At 36.2% G+C, this 13285-nt stretch overlaps 1 long non-coding RNA gene across 1 annotated transcript in view; it reads right to left on the bottom strand.

The window, feature by feature from the left end:
• Positions 1–12449, bottom strand: part of LOC309393349 — a 53233-nt gene extending 40784 nt beyond the window's left edge. The window contains exon 1 of the long non-coding RNA XR_014175575.1: positions 12308–12449. This is a non-coding gene — a long non-coding RNA (uncharacterized lncRNA). The remainder of the gene's footprint in view (positions 1–12307) is intronic.
• Positions 12450–13285: the final 836 nt, after the last annotated feature.

Raw genomic sequence — 13285 nt, 5'->3', positions numbered from 1 at the left:
AGAAAGCAATAGAATTTGGGAAGAAAATAGGAGGGATGATTTGCCCCTACTATGCTAGAATGTTGTCTCCTATGTCAAGGGAATTTAGGGCCCCTAAACACTATGCTCTTATGCACATTTTTAATACTTTGATTGTTTGTCAATTGAGTTTTAAAAAACAATCTCTTTTATCCTAATTTTATCACTATTATCATATATAAAAAGGTAAAGGTTTCTCTTGTCCAATCATTTTTGACTGTAGCGGGCAGTGTTCATCTGTTTTTAGCTGAGGGAGTCACTGTTGTCAGAAGATCCTTTCATGGTCATGTGGCCATGACTCTACGCCAAAGTGCACACAATGTGTTACCTTCCTACCGAAATGGTACCTATTTATTTATTCACATCTTCATGCTTTCAGTCTGCTAGGTTGGCAGGAGTTGGGGCAAGTAATGGGAACTCACTCTGTCGCATGGCACTTGGATCTCAAACCTGGGCTTTCCAAATAACAAGCTCAGTGTCTTTAACCACTGACCTATCACGCCACCTCTTGATCCTATGAAGTTAGTACTTTTATGATATAATGTATTTTACATTACAATTAGAAGGGTGGAAATTTAAATATGTCATAATTAGACGGACCAAATCTTGAATACAAATCAATTTTTCCAAATTATTATATGCTGGAAAAATTAAATAAGGTTGAGATTATGGATATAAAATGGGATCAGATACCTTTTCTATTGCAACTTCTAAATTATTTATCCTTCTTTGAATAAAATATGCCACTGAATCTTGACAAGCTCAGGACAGGGTCTAATTGTTCATCTATGTTTACGTTTACAATAGGATTTCCTTTGATATTTGAAAGGTTCTCATGTCATCTGACCTTAAAGTGACTTCAGAACTTTCTTTCATGAACCAATTTGTGAGACCTTGAGAATCCCAGGAATTGCTGTCAATTCAGAAAGCTTCCCTTTGGGACAACCATTGAGGATTAACACCTGTTAAATGGGGAAAAAAACAACCCATTAGAGTTCCCTGAGGTTTTTTTTTTTTTAAATAAAATTATAGAATATCTAACTTTTCTTTCTGATTCTTCAAGGTAAAACATTTGTGCTTAAAGTGCTGTATGTTGAAGAGCGTAGCTTCCCCCCCCCCCAATCAAAAAGCTTAAATAAAAATATTTTTTATTGCATGGATCTAATAAATATCTGAGTTTTATATTAAATTCATATCTGAGCATTAAACATTTATTTAACTGTTATAAATACTAGGTAATTATGTCTTAAAAGTATAACAACAGGAAGAGTCACTCTTTCAACAGACTTTTTGAGATGTCTCCAATATGTCCCATGATTGGTATTTTTCAGTTGCTAGATAGCATTTGCCTTCTGGCATTTTTTTCCACAGTTAGAATTATACACGAGAGAGATACCTAACTTCAAAGGACTAAATAGCCAAGGGAGAGTGGCCACACATAAAGCTGCCCTGCTCCTCCAAACCCCTTTAGTAGCCAGACAAGGTCACTGATCAGGGTAATTTGCAGGAAAAGTCAATTTCTCAAGTACCCAAAGCAGGTGTTATGCCATTCTAGGACAATTTACTAAGACCAAATTGAGGAAGTTGAAAAAAGCAAAGGTCATGATACACAGGAAGAAATGAGGAAAGTAAATCCCTTTGACTGTATTTTTAACTCTTTTTCAACCGCAATGTATTTACTAACTCAAGGCTGTTTCCACTTTAAAGAGAATTGGAGGGTAAGTTGGTTTTTTTTTGTTTTTTTTTTTGAGATGTATTTACAGGAAAAGAGGTGGTGGGCTGAAGAAACATTCCTTGCACGGTGAAATAGTTTATTTTAGCAAAAGTAAGGCATTTTTTAAAATGTGGGAGGGATTGTACAGGGTCTGTATCAAAGAATAGTTAATGAAAAGATGCAAATAAAGGCATCTCTTGAGAGAAAAATATACCTTTACATGTTAAAAGTCAGAGAACCTTTATTGAATTCCATGAAACTATATATCTTAAAAAAACTGCTTCTTTTGTAGTTTTAGAGTTTTTAGGGACTACTTTTGTTCCTAAAATTCGCAGTGCATCCATCCCTCCTTTATTTTAGCTAAATTGTGGTCCTTCAGAGAATTCTAAAATTAATAGTCCAACACTAGGCTCCAACAGCCATTTGTAATTCAGCTTTGGAGTAGGGCTTACGATTTTAATTGTTGATGTCTCTCTACCTATTCAGCTTAGTCTACAACTATTTCTTCTATTGTCAAAGTGTACCCCAGTATAGGATGTCTGGAATGAACCAATAGGTTGAGCTACCTCACTAAGGTTAAAAATCAGTTGGGTAGATACCTAAAGATGACAGTTTTGACAGTTTAAATTTTAACACGGACAATTATATGTTAAAATTATGGAGAGAGCCTATTCAGTCAGGTAAGGTTATTAGAAAATGTACATTTATATAAGCTCAATGTATTGTTCCTTTATATGTTCAGCAAATAATTCTGATCTTATAAAATAGCACCTTCTTATTTCTTCAGATTTAACAGGTTAAAGCAGCCACTCTGTTGCATCTATAATGTACTAACGTCTATGTCTGAGCAAGCATTGTAATGCAACTGGTCTTCTGTTTGGAGAATTATTTAGAATTTGAGACTGCATATTCTAGTTTATATTTTGGACTCCTTTCCCCCTCTCCATTCTTAAGTAAAATTACGCAAATGCAAATGATGTGATTATATCACACAGATAAATTGTTAAGGCTAATTTATTTAATACCTAAGAAGTGTATACTAATCAAGGAGAGAAGCAACTTAGAACTGAGGAGAAACTTCCTGACAGTTAGAACAATTAATCAGTGGAACAGCTTGCCTCCAGAAGTTGTGAATGTTCCAACACTGGAAGTCTTTAAGAAGATGTTGGATAGTCATTTGTCTGAAACGGTATAGGGTTTCCTGCCTAGGCAGGGGGTTGGACTAGAAGACCTCCAAGGTCCCTTCCAACTCTACTATTGTATTGTATTGTATAATTAAGGTGACTGTGTGTTTTGGGGTATATTCACATACGTTTTCCTTTTCTCCTTCTTGGAGGTGAGGTTAAAACCACTTTCCCATTGCTTGAAAAAAAAACAATTCATGTTTTTTTTTTAAAAAAAGATAAATATTAGTTACATTTGAAGGCTGGAAACAATCAAGATGCTGGATGCTTTGTATTCCTAGACTGTGAAATCTGATGATGAGTATGAAGGACCTGGCTTGATTATTCAGACAGATAAATAAATATAGTAAAGCACACAAACAAAGCTTCCCCACCTGCAAGAATGCCCAATCTGTTAAAAGGAATTGCATCCCAAGGGGAATCAAGACAGGACACCAGTGGCTCCTCTACGCATGCAGCTGGGGGGATTGCTTAGCCTCCAGCAAGGTCAGGAGCATCGAGTAAAGTGCACAAAGAGAGACCCCCGCTCCTGTGTTTGGAACAAAAACATAACTAAATGGCAGCTGAACTGCAGCTGCATCTTGACAAGCTATTGGTCCTTTGTTCAACATATTACATAGTGGTCTTCCTCAATCTGGTGTTACCTCCAAAATGTGTTAGACTACAGTTGCCCCCATTCCTAGCTGACATGGTCATGCTGGTACAAGATGATAGAAGTTGCAGTAAAGACATCGCGTAGAGGCGGTAGATGGAGGCAGGCTAATGTGATCTCACAAGTGAAGGGTCCTTGTTGCTTTCTGAGCTTGGTTGTTTTCTTGCAGACATTTCATTACCCAAACTAAGTAACAGTCTGCAAGAAAACAATCGGAGAGCAACAAGAACCCCTCATTTCAACCCTGAGCTACAAATATTCCCCTTTACTGATCTCGTAAGTGCTTATGAAATGCGTAATCATTTCATTTGCTCAAACCGTTAGTGAGTGGAGTTGATGTTCCCGATTGTTTTTCTCCTTTTGAAATAAAATTTCTGTCCTAGCAGAAATTTATGGCTTAGATTAGTTTAAGATCTGAGTAAACTTCAGAAATGTTACTAGCAAAGCTCAACAAAAAAACCAACAAAACAAAAAAAAATTCTGTTCAATAGATAGCTGGGGAGTTAACTTAATTTTAATCAATTGAAGTAAACGATTTCAAATCAGATTTACCTTTTTTCCCATGATCACATGGACCTATGACCTACCAGTTTTTTTTCTATGATCATATCAATTACTTTTTGGAGTATGTCGCTGGAATTCCCATTCAAATGCAAGCAAAGCCCTCAAACAAGAACAAGTTGGTGCAATTAATAGGCATTCACTGTACATTCACTAACAATCAGCAATGTTTGAGTTTCAGTATATGCTCCTCTCTCTAAGGCAGGGTCTTACTGACTGAACCATGAATGGAGATGAAGTGGCATTATTTTTTTAAAAAAATAGTAGAAGTCATGAAGATTATCATCAGGATATAGAATTGTGCTAATAAAACTTTTCGTCCCCAAAATAAAAAAGGTGTAACAGAAATTTAACACATAAAGTTTCTTCTGTAATTTACACTTCCACATTGCTAACAACATTTTCTTCTGAAATATTTCTGAGTCTCACATTTCTGAATTTCCTGGATTTTGGAATAATAAATATGACATTCCCAAAATGATCTTTAATGCTTCTTGATTTTTTAAACAAACAAATTACTTCAAAAAAGTATACCTGTCATGTAAATGGATGACTGATTAAATTAAGATAAACAGAGTTTTAAAATGTAGCAAGATAGTGATTTAAATGCCATTAATAGCTGGTGCACTACTGGGGATATGAACCACTATGAACCACTATGAAGCAAAAACACCACAAATTTAATAATGGTGATGGACTTGAGTTTGTTTGCGTTATTGTCATTCCTCTAAAAATAAGAACATACATTTTATTTATTGATGTAAACACCTACTAGCTCCAAATTGCAAATGCATAGGGTTGTGAAGTATACAAATATTGTTATAAATAACATGTATAAATAACTGGAAAATAAATGTTTATATTTATTTAATAAAAATGATACGTTTAAGAAAAAGGACTCAGGTTTAACAATGACAGCATGGGTTTTAAAAGAACTATAGCTGTTGCTGTTCATTTTTCCTCTTTAGTGGTATAATTTAATTATCATATAGACACAAACATTTGTTCCAGGGCTCGGTGCTTCACATCTGTTAGCGAAGATTTGATTAGGGCTACACAAATGCACCAGATTAGAGCATCTCGTTGGTGGAATTCAAACCACCTGGATATTTTAACAACATCAATAAGAAGAATTCTCTTCTTCCAAATCAGTAAATCCAAGTTATATTAAAAAGAATTAATTAATGAGTTCCAGAGAGGCAAAACAAACATTTGACAATGAATCATATTATCAAAGTGTTTGTGTGAGATCCTTCTCAGCTTATGTTTAGATGTCAAATTATATTACCAAAACTAAACAATCCACTCAACTGATTTCTTAATGCAATAAATGTCAGTGTTATATATACTTATTTTGGAAGTTACACGATAAACAGTGGCAGAAAATTTTAACTATAGCAATCCTTAAAACAGTGGGTGATAAAACTGCATGTTAACCCAAGTATTGCTTTTTATTTTTCTGCCTTGTTTTAACTTTCATACAACTACTTAAAACACAGGAATTTCTTACCATGTTTCCCCAAAAATAAGACAGGGTCTTATTTTCTTTTGACCCCTGAAATAAGAGCTTGGCCTTATTTTCAGGGAGGTCTTATTATTTTTGAGGTGCATTTTGTTATTTTGTTGGTGCAATATTTTTGGGAAGGACTTATTTTTTTGGGAGGGCTTATTTTAGTGTATGCACTCAAAAGCCCGATTGGACTTGTTATCCGGAAAATAATTCTGGTCTTATTTTGGGGGAAACAGGATACCTAAACATTCATACTTTTGAGATGAGTTTTCTTTCCAACATTACAGTTGCATGTATAGAATTACAAAAAGTGGCATTGAAAAGTAGAGAAATAGGGGCAGTTCCTCTCTGCTGTTCAGCCTCCATAAACAGATGTCATCAGTCAGGCAGCCAAACACCCAATCACGTATTTTGAAATCTTTTGAAGCTGCTTGTTCTGCTATTCAGTGTCTAATATTATCGATTTATGAAATCCTCCAATTTACCTCACTGAAATGTAGCCGATGCAAGAAAAGCTGAGATGTTTTAAGGATGGAATTAGGCCTAGTTTGCAACTCTGTAATTTTGTATATGTAACTAAAACATTGACAGTCTCATTCATTTTATCATCAAGGAAACCTGCTATAAAGTTTTCAGTTCACCTGAAAAGTTTCATCTTATGTGTCCAAGTTATAGTCAGAATTAGTAGAAGACGATATGGTCTGATCATTAGCATTATGGAAAGGATGACTTGGCCTTCTCTTTTAACCAGGATGGCTTGTGGCCCTTAAAATAATATATATTTACTTGTATCTTGCTTTTCAGTGTGGTAACTGACTCACAGAATGCATGCTTTTATGGGTAGAAATATATAAATTATGTACGTATCTTCTAGTATTAAAAGTTAACTACATTATAACTACATTAATGTCTGTATATCATCCTTAAGCAATTATGTGAAACTGCAAAGTTGTACAAATTAAGACTTTGAACTTCAGTGGATCTATAATTGTGAAGACTCTACTCATGCTCCTTCTTCCCAGCAGGTTGAGGAGTGCGGACATCAAAAAAGGCAAGATGACACATGCAACAATTTATTTTGTGTTTTTTTTTACCTTCTTCCATAGTACACATACCTAAAAAAGTGGTATTATAATTTCTTATTTCATACATGAAAATATTTTCAAGTTTAAGTTGAAGTCATCAAGGATAGATGACAATGTGTGAAGGTTTGTGTAGTATATACATACCTAAACTATATGGTTACGTGGTTGACAAATTATCACTTGGAAGTTCACTGTGTATAAATAATTTTCAGGTCTATACTGAGTTGTTATTAGTTGCAAAGTCGTGTCCGACCCATTGCGACCCCATGGACAATGTTCCTCCAGGCCTTCCTGTCCTTTACCATCCTCTGGAGTCCATTTAAGCTCACGCCTACTGCTTCAGTGACTTCATCCAGCCACCTCATTCTCTGTCATCCCTTTCTTTTGCCCTCAATCTTTCCCAACATTAGGCTCTTCTCCAGTGAGTCCTTCCTTCTCATTAGATGGCCAAAGTATTTGAGTTTCATTTTCAGGATCTGGCTTTCTAAAGAGCAGTTAGGGTTGATCTCTAGGACTGACCGGTTTGATCGCCTTGCAGTTCAAGGGACACACAGGAGTCTTCTACAGCACCATAATCCAAAGGTCTCAATTCCTTTCTTATGGTCCAACTTTCACAGCCATACAGTGCAACTGGGAAAACCATAGCCTTGACCATATGCACTTTTGTTGGCAGGGTGAGTAGCTATGCTGAGTAGCATAGGTAAAATATCCATTTATTTCTATGGATTGAAAGTAAGGTAGAACTGAATAGAATAATAGGAATTTGTGTAGATTTAATCTGATGCAAAGTTTAGTATCTTTATATTAGAAGAAACCAGCAAATTCTAAAATAGTATCATTGGATAATAATAAACAAGAAAAAGTTTTCTGATTTAAATTATTAAAATAACACGGTGAAAATAGCATAAATTAGACAAGTATGATCATTTATTGTAAAGGAATTATAAACTGGGGCATGCTTAAGTACAAAATAATAAGGATCATTTCTCATTTGCTATCCTGAAGCACTATGAAAACTGTAGCATTTATGATAGATGTTCAGAATATATTATCAGAATAAGCATGCTTCAGTGGATCTCTGTATATTGTGATGTTTAATTCTTATAACATTTAATGTATTAAAACAGCTTTTGATGATTTTAAAGTGATCTTTCATAAGGCTTATTATTAACCAATTTACTTGGCTAACCTAAGTGAGAGTAATATATTAGATAGTTCCATCTGTCAACTGAAGAGATACCAAGCTGTCAAGCACCACAAGAATAAGCATGCTTAAAAGCTTTCTCAGGCAATATAATTAATCTATTTAATTTTTAACATAATAATTAGAACAAATGAAATTATGCATGTTTATATTTGTTTAAAGATTTGTCCAAAGTAGCTTTGTTGTTAGAATTGTGTGAAATGATATTTCTAGGGATGTGTAAGATACACACCTTAACTGTCAATGCTATGTTTTGACTACAGGTAACTGGAACCAAGTTTATTCTCTCTGCAGTTTGCAGAGACTTAGAAGTGCCCTGACCCCCAGTAGATTGCAATCTCTGATTAATCCTGTTCTAACTGTTGTGATCCATTAAGGCTTTGGCCAGTAAACTCTATTGACAGAATGGATTTCCCATTTCAGCTTTTCACACGTCCCCCCTACCCCATCTCTCTCAGGAAAGGAGAAGAAAGTTTAGCCTTTAGGACTGTAACGGCCCAGCTGCAATACCATTAGTGTTAAAATAATACATTTTATGGACTTAATCACAATCCATCAGAATTTTTAAAATAAAAACAAGAAACCAAGCCGATCCCTATGCACGTGTACAAAGCATCTGATCAAAGACTATTCCATAAGCTCAGAAAGTCCATGAAAACAGTTCATGGTCCATGGACAGTTGTTGTTGTTAGTTGCAAAGTCATATCCGACCCAGCATGATGCCATGGACAACGTTCCTCCAGGCCTTTCTCTCCTCTACCATCCTCTGGAGTCCATTTAAGCTCACTCCTACTGCTTCGGTGACTCCATCCAGCCACCTCATTCTCTGTCGTCCCTTTCTTCTTTTGCACTCAAAAGATTTGAATCCTATTTTTAGTTTAGAGACAAAGTCGGAGAATCCAATGGATAAGAAAAGAGCATTTGTCACACTTACTGGCATTCTATCCAATGTTGCAGTAAAAGAGTGATGTTTGTGCAGTGGATAACTAATGATTAGTGATCTTATCATAGACAATGATGTCATCAAGAGTACATCACATAGGGCACTGGCTTTCCCACTGTTGCTCTAGGGTGGAAGCCTGTAACAGTTATGGAAGACAAACCAATGTATTTGTTGCTTGAAATGTGGGAAAGAAAGAAGTTGTCTATTTTTTCACATCAGATTCCTTTGCCTATTGTGGTAGGCAGGAAACTGTGTGCTTGAATTGCTGTTGGGATGTTTAAGGATTCAGTCTTTAGCAGTGGCGGGATTCAAATAATTTACCAACCGGTTCTCTGCCCTAATGATTTATTCCAATAACCAGTTCACCAAACTGCTCAGAAAGTTAACAACCGGTTCTCCAGAAGTGGTGCGAACTGGCTGAATCCCACCACTGATCTTTAGGCATTATTTTGTACCGGCTCATATATTCGGGAAGTGCACATTCATGCATGGAAGAATCAGCCATATTGCTGAAATCTTGCTCTCCCTTATCTTGCCTTATCTGGTGGCTGTTTTATGTTCTAAGAAAGTTCCCAAGGAGAAATACAGTAAGAGCAGTACAAAGGTTGTGATCTCTTTGACTACCTAATTAACCATCATGTCATATCTATGTCTAAAAAACACACATGTATTTACAGTGATCAATATAAGTCACTTCAAAGGGCTCTGCAGCCCACTAGGTAAAATCATGCTAAATGGTTCTTTTTTTCATCCTTCGGCATCCTTTTGGTAAAAACCTACAATGTAGTTTTCCAGCTGTGGCACAACTTTCAAACTACCTTCTAACTTTTCTTTGGAAAATATATTGGCAGCGTGGTTGGTGCCACTCTGTGTTTACATGTCTTTTTAAAGTGTCACAGTAAATTTTACAATTTATGGTTTTTAAGAAATCCACACCATGGCATATACATAAGCCTAAGATAGACTAGTCCAGGGGTGTCCAAACTTGGGAACTTTAAGACTTGTGGACTTCAACTCCCAGAATTCCCCAGCCAGCATAGCTGGCTGGGGAATTCTGGGAGTTGAAGTCCATAAGTCTTAAAGTTCCCAAGTTTGGACACCCCTGGACTAGGCAATGCAAATTAATATAACTGGGCAAATGATTACCTACTATTTTAAAATCCATATTAAAAGGGAGATATACTGAGAAGGAAGTAAGAACCTTGCCATCTTTTAGAAGAGAAACTTATGCAATAATAATATAACCAGCAATGAATCAGCACAATGGGGTAAAAAAGGGATATATTGAAAGAAAAAGCTGGCCAAATATTGAGACAGAGGAAAGGACTTGCATGTGTGTGTGTGTGCGTGTCTGTGTGTGTAATTTACACACAAGAGAGAAGGCACACAGAGAAGAATTAGCACAAGGGAGCAGAGGTTTAGTAAGATTAATACTTGAGCAGAAAGATCAAAGAGGAAAATGGAAAATATAATGAAGGCAGATAAAAAAAGACAAAACCATGAGGAGACTTAAAGGTTAAAGACTTTTAAACTTACAAACAATGGAGGAAATCAGTGGAGAGAAATATAGCATGATTGAAGTACAAAGTGAATAATTTTTATGAAGTAAGAGAATTGAAGCAGAAGATGTGAAAATAAGAGACACAAAGACCGAAAGACAAAATTACATATATTTCTGAATGTTACAAATGTGGATTTCAACAAAACACTGCAGCAGTGTGAAATGGTTTTATTTACTGATCTATTTGTCCATCCATCCATCTGTCCATCCATCTACCCCTTATTTTGTGTCCCCATTTCATTTCTCAATCCATCTGGCTAGCCATATTCGCCATCCAATACTTTTTTCACAGCCACTAGGTACATGCTAGCCTCTTTCAGCTATTTTGGGGTACCCTAAAGTTTATTTTTGCAAGCCTCAAGATGTTTCCAAACTCTCTTGCAAGTGCATATGACACTCCAACCACATCAACATTCACACTCACCTCTCAACTAGAAAATTAGAGGAAACATAGATAGACCTTTGCTGAAATCCTAATTGCTTATGCACATTTTCAGTCAAGACAGATTGGCCCAAAATGTGGCGGTTTCTGCTGTACCAGCTTTCACATACTGAAAAAACCAACAACCATGAATATCTGTGTGCATTTGGAGACCCACCTTTTTCAGATTTTTCATGACGCAGTGATGCAGAGACCATAGATTGGTCAACATATGGTATACATGTAAAAGGTTTGTTCAAATGTATATGGTTTCAGATGAACAAGTCATCGTGCCACTTTATCTCCCATTCATACACTTGTGTGTTCTTTGAGTGTCTATACCTGAAGTTAAAAACAGGTTCAGATCAGGGGTGGGTTCCTGACAGTTCTAACCTCTTCTATAGAAGAGGTTCCACAAATCTACAGTGCCATTTAGAACCGGTTCCAGCTCCCTCCCCCCGCCCGTCCGCACATCATCAAGATGAAGAGCAAGAGGAGGAATTCTGGGAGTTGAAGTTCACAAGCCTTAAAGCTGTCAAGTTTGAACACCCCTGGTTTTTTTCTAAAGGGTTAGGGGCGCAAGGGTCTTGTAACTTGACAGCTTTAAGACTTGCGTGCTTCAAATGCCAGAGTTTCTGAGCCAACATTTTAGTTGCTAAGCAAGAGCGTTGTTAAATGAGTTTCACCACATTTTACAAGTTGGCCACTCCCACCCAGTCACATGGCTGGTAAGCCACTCCCCCAAAGCAGGCCATACCTACAGAAGAGGTTCTAAAAAAATTTGAAATCCACCACTGGTTCAGTTAGCCCTTCTAAAATCTCAATCTTCTGGAAAGAGCAAAAAATGATGGTATAGATAAAAATGCAAATTACATTCTCAGATTTGCATACTGAAAGATGAAAGTCAAAGAGAAATATCTTCAAGACGTTCATAAATATCAATAATTAGAGCTGAATAGTGTGATATATTCTGATAATATAAACCTTGTTCTGTTATTCATGATGATATAGCACACATTGTTTAGAATTTTCTTGTATCCTAGCCAAATTGATTCAATGATAAATCCCCTTTAAGATGCCATGCTCTGCATATTTGCTTTAAAAAGGGTCCTATCCACTTTAATAGAGTGAATCTGGAGTATTTTGGTTAGAAAGTCAGAATAGATTTGGAGAGAAGCAGAATCAAATAGCAAGAGCAACAACAATGGCACTTAGACTTATATACCACTCCATAGTGCTTTACAGCACTCTCTACATCAGGGGTGTCAAACTGATAGCCCATGGGTGGGATGTGTCTCATGTAGGCCATGCCCACCTTAGCTCTGTGAAGGGGGAAAACGTCACAATACATCACGTGATGGCAATGTGCCTCCGCAAGTTTGACACCCGTTTTTTACATGGTTTACAGAGGTCAGCATATTGCTCCCAACAATCTGGGTCCTTATTTTACCCACCTCGGAAAGATGGAAGGCTGAGTCAATTTTGATCCGGTTAGGATTGAACTCAGTGGGCAGAGTTAGGCAGCAATAGTCCATTCGAACCACTGCGCCACCACAGCTCCTTGGTTTCTTGGTCAGAGTTCCAAGTTCATCTTGATCCGTTTCAGCATTACTTCATTCATTCACTTATTTTAAAGATAAAAAATAAAATGGGCGGAAGAGATGTTAGTTTATTGTGCATCAATTTATTAAAAGAAGAAAAAAGATGATATAAGAACGTTTTCTTAAAAAAAATAAGTAAAAAAAAACTCCATAGAAAGTATATTAAAGTGTACTCAGATGGAAAATGCTGTGGGGGATCGGAGAGGAAAGGGCTGAAATGATACAAGTTTAATTTATACCATCTCTTTTATGGATGTAAAGCTGAACCACCACCGGGAAATGAAGAAACATTCAACTGATGGCATGATCTTTAATTTTCAGTTTTACATCTGTACCAAGACTCCGTTATACTTCAAATTTCATTGCCATAGTTTGTGCTATAGTCCTGCAATGAAACATTGAACACACACATATTGTTCATGAGGAAAGCTGTTCATAAACTTCCTATCCTGATTAAAATATAGTGTATTTGAGTATTTGTTCAAAAATAAGCCTGTGACTTTCTTGCAAAATGATTCACATTAGGCAAAAATGCATAGATGCATCCATACACTAGGGAGAACATATAGACATACACTATATTGCCAAAAGTATTCGCTCACAACTGAGTCTGATTATGTGGATGAGTGAGAGAATATTTTTGGCAATATAGTGTATATACGTATGTCTTGCTTGGGGCAAAGTTTTTAAAGTCTCAAATTGATATAAAAATGGGACAAATCAAAATGAAACTGAAAGAAAATGAAATTAAAGGAAAATAAAATTCATGAATGCATACAGGTCTCCCATGGAGAAAATAAAGAATTCTTCATAAGGATTAATAGTGTGATC

The sequence above is a fragment of the Natrix helvetica genome (assembly GCF_964273705.1).
Source record: "Natrix helvetica genome assembly, chromosome: 5".
NCBI lineage: Eukaryota > Metazoa > Chordata > Lepidosauria > Squamata > Natricidae > Natrix > Natrix helvetica.
Note: the sequence above shows the minus strand (reverse complement) of the source record. Positions and strands in the feature narration are given on the sequence as shown.